The sequence below is a fragment of the Peromyscus leucopus genome, chromosome 1, assembly GCF_004664715.2.
Source record: "Peromyscus leucopus breed LL Stock chromosome 1, UCI_PerLeu_2.1, whole genome shotgun sequence".
NCBI lineage: Eukaryota > Metazoa > Chordata > Mammalia > Rodentia > Cricetidae > Peromyscus > Peromyscus leucopus.
Window position 1 is genome coordinate 138394383 of NC_051063.1, and position 15693 is coordinate 138410075.

Genomic DNA, 15693 nt, shown 5'->3' on the forward strand with positions numbered 1-15693 from the left:
TGGCTACTTTCCCAGTCTTTCATTTCTACAGCGCCACCATGACTTTAATTAACTACCTACCCTACTGACTCAGCAGCAGCTGACAAGGCCAGAGGCACAGCCAGGAGCTCAATAAATAGAGTGTTACTAGAGGTAGTGAAACCTCAGGGCAGCTCTTCGAGCCTGCCAAGCCCCATGATATGGCCTGCCAGTGTGCATGCCAATAGCAGCCCAGTCTCCCTTGCCGGCAGGAAGACTCCTCAGGCTGGCTGGAGGCAAGCAAGCTCTGCTTCCCCCAAAGCTTGGTGGAGGAGATGTTTTTCTGGGCTCTGGTGATCTGGTTGTCAGTCCTTTACCAAACTCTCATGGAGAGAGGGGCTCAGTTCACTTCATAAACCTGCTCACCAGTTTCATACGGCGGTGGCTGGGAGCTGGCATCTGAGAGTGCTTCTGAAGCTTCTAGGGGAAGACAGATGAGAACAGCCTTCACAGGGAGGTGATCTGGAGTCACACCACACAGGGCGCAGTGAGAAGCAAGCTGAGGGCTTCCTACCCAGGCCACATGGGTTCTCGCACCAGCTCTTCTAACTCTTACCATCGTTCCCAAACTAATCACCCAAGTTTCCCATCCTTAGTCTTCTTACACGTGAAACATTATTGTTTACTTTATAAGTTGAGTAGAAAAACTGCTTAAGATAAAAATGGCACGTTCTTTCCACAAATGGTGCGAGCATGGCCAATGTGTACTGTGATGGTGGCTGAAGCCACAGCTAAGGCAGAGCTGGCGGAGTGCCAATGCGTATGAGTGTTTACATACCTCAGGCATCATGCTACCTCGTTGGCATACATTCCAGGCCACACGGGGAAGTCATTTTCTGCCACCTCTCTCCAAAGAGAAGAGTCAAGGTCTCGGTGAGAGTGATTCAGCTCTTCTGTTTTACAGCCCTTTGCAAGTGTTTACTGTGTTACAGGTTCAGTTATTATTTGACTATTTTTTTTTAACCTCTTTCCTTCTTCACTTCTGTAAGTGAAATGATCTGGCCTCACTGATGTTGAACTTGTTCTTGAACTCGTTTTGATCAATAGCATGTGAGTGGAAGTGACAGAGTCTAGTCCAAAGAGTCACTGTCCCTCTGCTAAAATGCTTCCTTTACCAAGGTTGCTGCCGCTCGACCCCCAGTCCCTGAAGGGAACATGAAGGAGACCTCAGCCTGAAACAGAGTATGACTATCAGCCTTCACACCTTTGAGCAAAAATAGATACCTAGTGCTAGAGGTCCAAAGACTTTAAACCTATTTGTACATCGAAGTAGCTAACCCAGCTTCCTGAGAACAGAACAGAAAGAGGGCAGAAATCTCCTCGATCTTTAGATCCACTCACCTTTCTGGAAATTCTAATAATCCTCTCTCAGTCATTCAGCTAGTTAGGTACACACAGAGCAGCCACCTTTCCAGGAATAATTCTGCCTCAATCTGCCTCACTTTGCTCATGTCTAAGGTGCACACATGAAGAAAATTCTGGTTTTGAGGCTATTCTGCAATTTCCCAGCCTTATACTGAAGCCTTTTCATTTTATATTCTCAGGCTTCCCCAGCACAGCTTATTAGTTGGAGCAAAGGTAGCCATTTCTACCAGCCATGAGCTAATACACCCATGGGAAAGCTCAGTAAAGTGAACCAGTTAGAGTAAAAACTAAATGAATCTCAGGCTTTTAGTTATTTCCTTTGTTCGTCTGTACAAGAGTACTTATTTAGAACCTATGGCCAGGTTACCTGACATACTATTATAGGATACTCACTTAAACTTGAATTTCAGGAGAAAAACAAATTTTTAAACACAAATAAGTCTTAGTTAAGTTTCTATTGTTCTAATAAATGCTATGACCAAATACAACTTAGGGAAGGGAGGGTTGATTTCACTTATACTTCAGCATCAAAGCCTATCTTCAAAGGAGTCAGAGCAGGAACTCAAAGAAGGAACCTGGAGGCAGGAACTGAAGCAGAAGCCATGGAGGAGCGCTGTTTACTGGCTTGCTCCTCATGGTTTGCTCAGCCTGCTTTCTTTTATCACCCAAGACTACCACTCCAGGGGTGGCACTGTCACCCCTGAGGTGGGCCCATGCACACAAATCATTACTCAAGAAAACTTGATTAAGCACTGCAAATTGCCTATGGGCACTCTGTTAGAGGTATTTTCTCAATTAAGATTCCATCTTCCCAGGTAGTGGGAAGTCTAGGCTTATGTCAAGTTGACAAGAACCAACCAGTACAAATATGCCCTGAATATTGCATGGGATATATGTATATAAAATGTATTTGTTCATATGAAATTAAATGCACCTATTCATGCTAAGTTTTTATGTGACGTGTCTAATAACACTACTACTATAATCCAGGCATTGGGTTTTATACTGCAGACAGAGTGGTTAAGAATGATAGGTGATCTTTGTTCTTCAAAATTGTTTTCTTCATTGATGAAATCCATAATTTCATAGATATATGCAATGCATCCTGTTTATCCCCAACCCCACCCTCTCTTATCTCCCTTCCACCCCATGACCCTTCCTACTCCTTACAGGGGCCCTTCCCACACTTAGGTCATTTTGTTTTGATGTGTGGCTCACTAACTTTAACTTCTACCTTCTGGGTGACTGAAGTTTGGAACTATCCATTGGAGCCTGGTGGGCTCACTCAAAAATACTTTTCTACAAGATATTTCTTTTATCGTGTCTATATTTATATATACATTTTGTGTGTGTCCCTGTGCATGCAAGCACATGTATGTCAGTGCCTGCAAAGAAGAGGGGGTATGATTCCCTGGTAATGGAACTCTGGTTCTCTACAAGAGCAGCAAGCACTCTTCACCACTGAGCCATCTCTCAGACTCTTCTCCCAATTTTTAACAACATCCTATGCGTATGCAAGTTTTCAAGATTTACACGCATGGGCATAAACATATAAAATCGTATACAAGACAAAATGAACTCAGTGGCATTTTTGTAGACTTTTGATCCCATATTGCTTTGTTTGGGCTTTTTTTTTTTTCTTTCCTTGCTGGCTTTTGCTTGTGTTTTCTGGTTTTGTGTTTTTATGGTTTTTTTTTTTTTTTTTTTTTGTGTGTGTGTGTGTGTGTGTGTATGTGGATGTGGGTATCTGTCTGTCTATCTGTAATTTTTGTGCTTTCCCTTTTCTTTTCTTTTTTTTAAAAATTCTGGTCAGGAGGTTTGTTGTTTCTTTGCCTGTTCGTTTTCTAAGGAGAGAAAGAAAAGGCATGGAGTTGTGTGAGTAGGGAGGTGGGGAGGACCTGGGAGGAGGCGTTGGAGGAGAACCGGTAATCAGAATATACTGTATAAGAATATCTGTATACGCGTGCACGCGCGCGCACGCGCACACACACACACACACACACACACACACACACACACGACTATAGGAATCCTGGTGGCTTTGGGCTTCATAGATAATGAGGTCTTAAGGAATATCAGCATGTGTGCTATTCTCCCTCAACCCACATCTATGTCCTCAAAGGCTGCAAGTCAATAAAGAGGAAAAAAAAACCTGATAGTATATGATAGTCCAACAATTGTTCAAGTAAACTGACATATTTAAAAAATAATTTTACAGTTATGCAGAGATGATCTTGAAAGAGAATGAGAAGGTGAATTGGCTCAGTGAATAAGATCCAACAGCCCATGTCCTTGGCCATTTGATTTAGAAGGAGAAATAGCTTACTGAGTATGTACACTGATTCATGGCCAGGGGGTGAAAGCTTGGCCACATGGTCATGAGCTTGGAAGAAACAAGAGCATTGGTGACCAAAGATTCCTGGAGAAGATGCTTGTGGAGCTTCTGGAATAACTCCCAGAGAGAGGCAAGAGCGTAGGTACTTCTGCTACTTGGGAAAGTCAGGAGAAAACCCTTCCCCATCTGGAAATGCCCATCATCCTATTTCCCTCAGGCTCCCTGTGTCCTTCCAATAGGCAGATGGCTGGTAGCAGGAACAGAGAGCCAGGCAGCCTGAATTTCTCTTTGCCAAGCTTATCTGGCTATCCACTACTGAGAAGCTACTTCCCTATATTTGCAAATAATCACAAATTTGTATCACAGTATTTGGAGAAACACATAGGTACCTAGCAGGTAGAAAGTTTGAGAAGTCCTCTCCATTCTGAAACCATCCATCCATTTTCGGGAATGTTCAGTTCTGAATTTGAGTCTTTCCTTGTCAATCATACCACTGCTGAAAACTAACTGACAGATAAAACCTTTCTTGAAAGGGACGTAGTCTTGCTAAGTGAGCATCTCACATATCATTTAGTGTGCCATTCAATGGTTGTCATGATCATATGACAAATGTAGCACACATAGTACATTACATGAATGATAACTGGCTGCATCTCATATAATTAAACCTAATGAATCACTAGTAACCTTTTTGCTTTTCTTTCCAGAACCACAGTGTGTATTAGGTCAGAAGTCTTAGAACCTAGTTAGAAAACTGCCCATGCCCATGAACACAACAGTATTGCCACAGAATTTGGACACTCAGAATGCCATCTGGCCACTCAGAGATCCTTGTGCTGTTCACTCAACCATCAAAAAAGGTGCTAGATCATTGGCTGGGGTTCTTAATCCTACAAAGGAAAAGCAGTGTTTAATTAAGCAGTGGGCTGTGAATCATCACACAGGCAACCCAAGTGCTCCCCTAGGACCACAAAAGGTTCAACATGCAGTGGGAAGGAAGGCTTGAGTCGCCTCACTAGGCAAACGTTTGCAATCACCTTGGGTGCTGGCTAGAGGCAGAGAGAACAAGATAGTGTCAAATACCATAGTAGCCATAACCTTGGAATGAGTTATGGTACAAGGGACATGGCCTCCCACATACGAATTTTATCTTGGTTTTATTGATTCAAATCATCAAAATATAAAGTGAGATCAAGTAAGACACAAGAACAGAGCAGGCTTTACAAAGAAACCCTGGCCTCGGAGGTAGATGCATTAAGCTGAAAGATTGTAACATCTCTTTGGCTGAGCTACAGGTGGGCCAGGATGTGAATGGGTTTCAGCATTTGAGAATGCTTTGCCATTAGGTGAGCACTTGATTTTGAAAGGTGGATTCAGAAAGAAGAGTAGATGAGGATGCATGGTTGATCAGCAGATGTGTTCATAAAGAAGTTGACTGAGTTCAGCTTGCCTGTAGTCATTCTTCTTCACATTGAGGATTATCTTATAATGGGAAGACACATCCCCAACTCCACTGGAGGGGCTGAAATAAAGGAGACAATCTTCTTTAAAGTTCTCTGGAGATAGGAAAGAGTGTTCACATGGATTCTATTGAACTGTTGTTCATCAACTGTACCCTGAGCTTCCTAATAGTAAACAAACATGGATGAGAAAACAGAGCAGTTTGTGATTGCTTACAATGGATGTGACAAGGCAGCTGATATCCTACTATGACCATGGACACCAAAAATCCACAATGCCATCTGCAATGACAGTGCAGTGGTGTGCAGTTTAGGCCCTAGCATCAATGATCAAGCTGTGTTCTTTTCCCTGGCTGTTTTCTGACTCACAATTAGGGTTTTCTGTCATCTGCACGCTAACATAAATGAGTCTTCCCAGTGACTCCTTCTTGGATTGCAGTAGTTCAGACTCGACATCTATTGTTGCTACTTCTATCCCTCGATACCAACAAGTGGTTTTGCATTACGAGAGGGTCTGAGACAAACCTGAAAGTGGGTGAGGGAAGTGTGGCGAAGATGTGTGTCATTGGAGAGAAGGTGATCAAGAAAGAACCCAGAACTACCTCACAGAATGATGGGAGAAATTTAGCAGATGGGAAATAGTAAATTAGATGTCAAGCTCTTTAGGAAATGAGATGGGATCATTTTGAGATAAAATCATTGGGTACAGTGTAGAAAGAATGGGAAATAGGATGGAGATGGAATCATCTCATCAAAATCTATCACAAATTTCACACAATGCAGAGAGATGTGAGAATATGAATCAGGCACCAGAGAGAAAGAACATTCAGAAGGAGAGTCTGACATGATGTCTGCCATGTGGGGAAGATGTTAGAGTGTTATGTTCTCCTTACAGAAATGAGTTCCAACTTCTGCAAAGAAATCAAAGAGAGTGAAGATGGTTGATAAGAAAGATGCAGAAAACTCTTCCTACCATGACACAGAAGTTCCTTGAATGATGTTCAGAGATGAGCCCAGGAATATCAACTCAGCTGGAAGGCACACATTCTGTCATGGTTGCTATAGGAAAGGGCAGGTGTCACTTAATCCAGGGTGTTGTGAGACAATGTGATCACCAAGCGCAAGCACCCATACACAGATGTGTGCTGTGTGGTTCCCAAGTAGGATGATGAGAGTCTCAGGTCTCATTGTAAAGCTCCATTCCTGTGTTTGGACCAGACTAAGTTGTGGGCACTTGAGTTTCATTTATTCATCTGCTTAATGAGGATTTTATTACTTGGTTGTTATGAGGATTTAAAGGATGTTTATAGAAGTAGTTTTTGAAAAATTGATTTGAGAATAATTTTAAACAATAATTTTAAGTTACAAGAATAAAAACAGCACAAATTACACATGAATACCTCACCCAGATTCACCCATTCTTATCTGCTTCATCATTTATTGTTTCCACCTCCTTGTGCATATAAAACTCATACTGTAGCTCTATCAAGGGACTAAATTTGAACTCACATTGGATTTCTTTCCAGTATGGATCCTGCCTAGAACTGGCACTAAAATGAAATTCCCTAGCTTCCTTAAATCTGGAATATTTTCATAGCTTTTCTTTATCTCATAAACATTCCCTTGAAAATAGTCACAATATGGGATGGGGGGGCTGGCATGGGAACATGAAGGATTAGGTGGGGGAGGATGGAGGGAGAGAGTACTGGGAGAGAAAAACTGGAATAAGGCAGCATCTTTGGGATGAGCTAGAAATCTAGTGCAATGAAAATTCCCAGGAATCTATGAGGGTGACTCTAGCTAAGACTCCTAGCAATGGGAGATATGGAACTTGAATTAGCCATCACCTTTAACCAGGCAAGACTTCCAGTGGAAGGATTGGGACCCCAACCCAGCCACATAACCTTCAACACGCAATTTGCCCTGCCTACATGATGTTCTGAGGTCAAAGAGGTACAGAAACTATGAGAGTGAACAACCAGTGATTGGTCCAACTTGAGACCCATATTATGAGAGAGAGCCTACCTCTGACACTGCCTGGAGGCTGGACAACCCAGAGACCTAGGATAGGACTAAATAGGACTAGGAAAAAAGTCAACGAAGTGATTCCTAATGATATTCTTCTATACTCATAGATGGTGCCTAGGCCAACCGTCATCAGAGAGGCTTCACCCAGCAACTAATGGAACAGATGCAAAGACCCACAGCCAAACATTAGGTGGAGCTCAGGGAATCCTGCAGAAGAGGGAGAGGAAGGATTTTGGGAGCCGGAGGGGTCAAGGAACACCACAAGAAAACCCACAGAATCAACTAACCTAGGCTCACAGGGGCTCACAGAGACTGAACTGCCAACCAGAGAGCTTGCATGGGACTGACCTAGGCCCTCTGCACATATGTCATACTTGGTCTTGTGTAACTTGGTCTTTTAGTGGGTCTCCTAACAGTGGGAGGAGGGGCTGTCTCTTACTCTGTTACCTGCTTTGGGGGCCCTTTCCTCCTACTGGATTGCCTTGTCCAACCTCCATAGGCAAGGAGGGCCCTAGTCTCACATCAACTTGATATACCATGACTGGCTGAAATACATGGGAGGCCTGCCCTTTACTGAAGAGAAAGGAAGAGGAGGGGATGGGGTTAGGAGAGGGGAGGCTAGAGGTGGGACCGGGAGGAGAGAAGGGAGGGGGGAGGGGAAAATATGATCGGGCTGGAATTAATTAATTAACTAATAAAAAACAAAGAAAATATATTCACAACAACAATGCAAGTTACAGGTAGACAATTTAAAAAACATAGACAAATGCACAAGACAAAGTCTACATGAGTGCAGACCCCAGACCAGATGGGTTGACCATGCTCTACTTCCTTTCCCTCTTTGCAAAGTCCCCAAAACACGAATCTCATCTGTCTTTTGTCTTATTCTGCTCTGTCCTTCTTTGCAGTTAAAGGCAACCTCATACTGCTCCTTTCCAGTGGATGTGTGTGTGAGTATGTGTGTGAATGTGTGTGTAAATCTGTGAGTGTGTTTCATAAGCAACAATGACACTAGAAAATGGGATTGCATGACCTCTGTTCCTTGCTGCCTCGTTGCTCATTTCTCTGGCTGTATCTCTTCCTCTCTCATTTCTCTTCTTTTTATCAGATCAGGACTCTTTTGGCCATGTCTCCAGAGCACTTAAATTGTGTCTTATTGGATCACACAGTTATTATCTGCTTATAGGTCTGATTCTCTTGCTAGCTTAAAATATTAGGGCTATGCTTTATGTTTATTTCTCTCTTTAGTTCACAGTAAGTCTCTGTTACGTAGTAGGTGGTTAATAGATAGACATAGAAAGCATACATGAAGGAATTCCTTGGACTCTGTTGAAATGCATTCCTGGAGAGGTGAAAGCTTATTTTGGAAGGCACTCAATCTTGGTATGCACGTACAGTGTTGGGTTTCATTAGCAGTATGACTAGTGAGCTCATTGGTTTATTGAAGACATCATCCCTGTTTTATTGTTTACAAATTATTAAATCCGCTTCAGTTCATGGTCAACATGATGGTATCTCAGTGAAAACAAAAGTAATTAATGAAACACAATTATATATAGGTGGGAAATTCAATCTCATTTAAATTAAAACAGATGGAAAAACTAGCATAAAATTAGAGGCCCAGATGGCATCAATACATTACACTAATTTTCTATTCACATATTCAATTATAGTTTAAATACAAACTAATATGGGCAATATATCTTGGGGTATACATATACACTATCTGATTAAAAAATTCTACAACATCCAATTTAGCCACCAGCCTCACATTGGGGAACTATTGCAGGTACAGGGCATGATTTGGAGGCCATTGAGAGGGGGTACTGGCTCCTGATGTGTTCAAGAAGAAGAAATCATAAAACCAGAATTCTGAACTGGTTTTTGTTCAACACAGTGGTTGCTAGATAAAACTCAGGCTGTCCAGTTAAATTTGAATTTCAGATAAAGAATAATGTTCTACTATATATTTGTCCAAATTAGTTTGTGAGACACAGAATGAAATTCAAACTCATAGTTTACCAAATGCTTTCCTTTTGTTCTTTTAAATGAACCTATGAACCAAAGCCACAGATTCATTTGGAAATAAACAAGACCTCCAAGAGGATGGTTTGGTCATTACTAGAAAGACACGATACAAGCATTGTGTTTGGCATCCAACTCTACCTTCCTAGAAGAGCCAAGAGCTGGGTAGAAAGGCCAGGCCAGGTCATTTGACCTTTCTCTGACACTGTAAACAGACTGAACAGTCCAGGCTCATCCTGCTTTATGTGGTACTGAGGTTCAAACCCAGAACCTCATAAATGTTAGGTACACTTTCTATCAATTCAGCTATATCCCTGGCCCATGGATCTTGGTATCTCTGGAGATTCTAGGATAAACCCACCCTGGATGCCTAGGAACAACTGCATTTATAATAAAATATTACAGGGGAAACACACCTCAGTGTTAAAGTAAAAAGTGGAGGATATGTATACAGGTGCTCAGAACCTGGGGTCCTAACCTCCTGCTTTCTTTCAGCAGCTTGCAGAGGTGATATATGTCACTCGTGGCAGGAGTCTGAAACACTTCTTCGTGAGTGATGGGACCTAGGGTGTTGATGGTCCCTGCTTCCCAACTGCATTCAGTGCCTGTACCAGGGACATGCAGTCCATGTGTGGGGACACTTGTTAGATGGCCAGAGAGAGGCCAGTGGCGGAGAGTAGGGGAGCTATCTCTACTGGGATGATTCCCCCTGGTAAGCAGTATTAAACTTGCAGGACGGGGGCGTTCAGAAGCAGCTCCAAATGCACAAACTGCAGGCAGTACTAACTCCAGATGCAAGGCTACTTAGATAAAATCCCAGTGGGCTGATTACATATTGAACTAGCCTAGGTCTCTGCTCACCCTTCCTCCACATCATCCACCTTTAAAGGAAAATATGTTTTTTTCTTTCATCTCATCTATTATGTGAAAATATGAAATATGAATTTGAAAAATGGGAGAGCATGATTAGCTGAACCATGCTCTTGATTTTTCTTAGCCTCAAAATTTTGTCTGATTGTTGTCAAATAATGAAAGGTGGCATGCTTAATTCCTTAATGCTTAGCAATTTATAGCTTGTTTTTCCTAAAGATGGCTGTTGATAAATGTATCTGGTTGTAAATGTGTTGCTGTTGCTTTGATTATTGCCTTGCTTGATCTCCTTTCCTTTTTCTCTACATTTTCACCTCACCAAAGCCTACTTCACAGCTCACACAGAGTCTCTCGGTTGCTGCCTTTTCAGTGTTCACAAGCTGAGCGGATCTGCCCTGCTCTGAGCCACAGGTCCAACCTCCCGGCACTGTGTCACCCTCACCTGGTATGCTCACCTCTCGGTGTGTTCCCCATGGACGCCAAGACTCTGAGGTAAGTAACCGCATTCTTTATCCTCCAGCACACCTGCCTCTAGGCCTTCAATATAATAAATGATCAATTATTCCCAAAGAAAAGAATAAGGGGAAAGAATGGGCATCACTTTCAAATGATGTAATATGCAGTCGTAAATCAAAAGACCAGGGCTCCTAGAAGTAAAAGCCGATTCAAGGTAGGGGCAAAAAGTCACACAAAATGAGGCTCTCCTTAAAAGGACAAATAGAAGCTAAACGTAAAGGAACATGAAGAACATTTTGAGCAATAAGATTTATAAACACAGTTACCCACAGAACAAAGTAAAAATCTGAGGGGCATTGCAAGAAGAAAGCAAGTCCTCACAGAGGGATTCTTCTAACTAGAAATACAAGAAATAGAAGAAAATAAATTGCTGCTATGCATTGGCAACCACTACAGCAATAACTGTTTCAGGGAAGAAACAAGGATGCCAGAATTAGTGGGGAAGGATATGATGAAAATTGGTAGGTGTGCCTGATAATTACAAGAAGAAAAATAGTGTTGCAATGGAAACATGTTGCAGATGTCACCTTAACCTATTAGTAGAAATTATTATGCATGATCTTGTCACTGAACTGCTGCAGCAGTATATTACAGACTAGATGTCTTAGAGACAAAGTGAATTTATATCTTAGAGTCTAAAGGCTGACAGTCCAAGGTCTAAGTGTCAGCAGGATTCCTGTCCACTTCCTCTTCACAAATGTCTGTCTCCTCATTGTATCCTCGCTTGGTGGAAGAGGCAATAGGGCTCTCAGGAGTCTTCCTCTAATCACACCAACAGAGCCTCCATCCTAACACATCACTTTCCAAAGGCCCTAACCCCCGACACTACCATGGTGAGGGGCAGTATTTTAATATATAGAATAAAAGGCACAAATACTCAATCTATAGCCTCAAGAATCAGAGATATCATTATGTGCTTCCTGATATGGCATGTTGGGATGAACACATGTTTACCATGATTCCATCTATACTCAAGAAAATATTAAGCAAATTGAAACTGAGGAACATTCCACAAAAGACATGTGTGTATTATTCTATAATGCCAATCATAAGTCTAGGACCTGTTTTGGATTAAGTAAACCTACAGGTACATTGCACATAACTGCAGTGTATGATTTGGAATAGGATTATGGGCCATAAAATGTTTTCCTTGATATATAGGACATTTAGTGGGACAACAGATATAATTTAATATTCAATATTGCTGTATCAAAGTTAAGTTACTGGTTTTGATAAGCACACTATGGTTATGTCAGGTGGCATTCATAACTTAGGAAACACAAACAAATACTTAGAGGTATGGGAGTATCATTCACTTACACAGTTTGAAGAGATGGAGGAAAGATGAATGATATATGATTAGTAAGTAAATACACTAGAGAGAAAGAGAGAGAGGAGAGAGAGAGAGAGAGAGAGAGAGAGAGAGAGAGAGAGAGAGAGATTATAAGAATATAAGGCAAAAGCTACTTATTTGCCCTGATATAAACTTTTTAAGGTACTAGACTGACATATATAGCAATTCTGAGTACTATTTTTTTTTGTTGCTATTTTTCTCTAAATCTGAATTTAGAGAAAGTACAGTCTAGGTTGTATCAAGGTGACAAAGCAAACCATCACAACCACTGACTTCCAAATTCAAAGTAAAATGAAATGGCATGGTGTTCAAGATGAACTCCACAGGCAGTGGTTCCTCTTGCCTGTTTTTTGGAAGGAGCTTATCAGACCCAAACACAACCCTAACCCCCTCACCAAGTCTACACACCCTCTAAAAGTCGTAATCTTCTTGTGTGGTGGTTTGTGGGTTTTCTCTCACAGACCTCCATTTCCCCTACTTGAGAACTGCAAATGTGTGGTTTCATGTTGCATCCACAGAGCCTGGCATGGTGTCTAAAGTGTGGAATGCTGAAAATAATTTACCATCTCAGGGCTTCTCTCTATAAAAGCATGCCTCCATTAATGCCTGTGTATCTTGTTTGCTCACAGTTCTTCCGTGAGGAAGGAGCATCAGCATGGACTGAACGCCAGACACTGCCAAGCTGCCATCCTGCTGCGTCCTTAGTGTCACTATGTGGGAACAGTAGCCATGTCCACTTGGCAGATGAGGACATTGACAGTCACAGAGGTGATAAACTGGCTGAAACTCAACGGCAAGGGGCAAAGCAAGAGTTGGCCAGACCAGCCTGGTGGTGAGGGCGCATGCTTTTAATCTCAGCACTCAGGAGGCAGAGCCAGGCAGATCTCCTTGAGTTTGAGGCCAGCCTGGTCTTCAGAGTGAGATCCAGGACAGGTACCAAAACTGCATGGAGAAACCGTCTCGAAACCCCCCCCCCCAAAACATCCCTTAACTAGACCATTGTAACTCCAAAGCCTGACTGTTTCTATCAAACTTGGAAGTCCTCTTTTTCTTTTAACTACTTTATTTCAAAATGAAAATAAACATCCCCATTGACTCAGTATCTGCTGAACAGGTGATCCTCATAGATGCCTCCTGATGGTCCTTGAAGGATCTGAAGGTGGAAAGGATGGAAAAGAAAAACATGGATATGGAAAACGAAGAGTTTGGATACCAGTAGTCCAATTTGTCAAATAAAAGAATTTGCCTCTGTCCACCCTCAAAGCCCATTATAATCACTGAACAAACAATCCTGATAGGTGCTGTTAGCATCTAAAACACATTGGTAATTAACTGGTATTAGTATTCTTTCTAGCATTCAAATTGCAGCAAGAAAGATACTTTTGAGTTTTTGCCTCAGCCTCCAGTACCCAGCGGTCACCTGGATCTAAGAAATCAACTGTCGCTCATCAGAATGGTTTCTTTGTGTATGTGTTGTCGAATTTTATCACTGAGAGGAAGTGAGAGAAAATTCCAAAGTCTGAAGGCACTTGGCCTTAGATTCATATTAGGTATCATTGTTCAAAGCAGCCGGTTTCTCCAGAAATAATGACAGTATAGGCTGCTGCTTTCTCTCCACACCTGCTACCTATTTGTCACCAAGTAACAGAAATCGAAGCTGTGGTACTGGAAAGTGCATACGTCAGAACCACTGGCTTAGTGGCACTGGCCAGGCTCACTCAGCTCCTGACTTCCTTCTGATACAGCCACCTACCGAAAGAGGCAAATGCTCATTGTCAAGAAGAAGAGAAGGCATGAAGGTGCGAGCCCAAAGGACGTGTGGGAAGGTGGAAATAAGAAAAGAGAGCAGTGAGTAGTTAACAGATACTGGTCCATTTTAAAGAGAAGAACTTGAGGCTCAGATTGGCACATGCTTAGAATCCCAGCACTTAGGAGACAGACACAGGAAGAAGATCTCAATTGGAGATCATCTTGGGCTACGCAGCACAACTCTTTCAAAAAATCAGAGTAAGAAGGAGATTGTGGAGGATGTGGAGGAAGGAGAGGAGTAGGTGAAGGGGGAAGAGGAAGAATACAAGTTGATGAAAGACCAATTGGGGTACAGAACTGAAAACAAGAAGTATGTCCTTCAACACTTCGATATAATGCATGATATAAGCTCCTGGCCCTTGGTCATTGAAAAATAAAACCTTTTGAAAGAAATTTGGAATTCTTTAAATGACCCCCCCCCACCTTTGGGAAAATGACCCATGACTAACTTGAATAGCCTGATCCGAAATCTAGGGAAATGTAAGGGTCCTCCATCAGCCACAGTACAGCAGGTAGGCAAACAGATCACCTAGCTGAGTCTTGTCCAAATTCATGCCTCCAAAACTGTGAGATCCAATAAAAACAGTTATCATTTGAACATCTAAATGTGAAGATAGTTTATTACTCAACAATATATTATTAGAATGCTGGGTCTTACTTTTCTTACCTATCAAATAAAAGGATTAGCCTCCATGTACCTGCAAGGGTTTTTATAATAATCCGGAACAAATTATCAATCCCTTGACTGGTGCATTTAGAAAATCTGTGTAACAGATAATTTTGTGTAGTATGGTATTGCTATTCGTGTTAGTATTAAACATGTAGTGAGAAATACCTTTTGAGTTACTACCTTAGCACCAAGGGCCTACTGTAGAACAGGGATGTGTGACCAGATGAAGTGAGTGTACAATGGACACAGGATCCACTCTGCTGAGATGCAAGGCAATCTCTCTAAGATTAGTTCTCTGGTTTTCAGAATTCTACTAGCAACAGAGTAAACCAGGAGGCCCTGAAAGCCTCGTCTCATTGAAAACCTGCTAAGAGACCAAGAGGAGACATTCCAAAAATGATAGGAGAAGGAAATATGCAGCCACACAAAACTCCATAAATAGGCAGGACATATTTCATCTATGTACAATTTCTCTTAATAACATCTTTAAGGGCTGTCATTTACAAATTTATCTCAACCGTCTTTGAACCTATTTATATTCTCCTATCTTGGGACAGCAAGCTTCATATCGCCTTTATATTTATTTGTCCTAAATGTATCTTCCATGAGCTACTTTGACTAATCTACCAGCCCCTTCTCTCTGAGACTAAGTTTAACAAATCCCAAAATCCAGATTGAGAAATAAAATAGACTGAAAATTAGCCATGTCAAATTCTCTATAAAGTAAGCCTCGTTCCAGATATAGAAATAAATAAAAATTGAATATGTAGACTTTTCCCATCAAACAGACTCTCATGAAAATCTGTCGGGGAAAATCCCAAGAAAAGGCTGGCAGAAGGAAGCTTGTTGAACGTGAAGAGTTGCCCAGTTCTGACTTCAGAGTACACAATGGAGAGGGTTGGGATGAAAGCAGATTGCCATTTATTATCTTTGAAAGGTTTCTGACTGGCCCCAGGACACGTATTTGCCTGTAGAGGAGGAGGAGAGCGAGCCATGCTTAAGAGTGGTCCAGGGAGCCAGCCTGCCTGTCTTCATCCTGCTCTCGGTTAGCTCTGTAGAAAAGCTACTTAATCTCCTGGTGGTTCAGCTTCTTTATCTGAAAGGATGACCATAATAAAACCTGTTACATGGTGTTTTCATAAGACTTCATAAGTTTGAATATGTAAATCTGTTAGCCCATGTCTGGTCTTGGTGAGTGCCATAAAAATATTACCTGTTATGAGGAGAATAAGGTACCAAATAT

At 41.8% G+C, this 15693-nt stretch overlaps 1 pseudogene; it reads left to right on the plus strand.

Moving 5' to 3' along the window:
• Positions 1 to 700: 700 nt before the first annotated feature.
• The window catches only part of LOC114709448, a 78667-nt pseudogene continuing 63674 nt past the window's right edge, over positions 701 to 15693 (plus strand).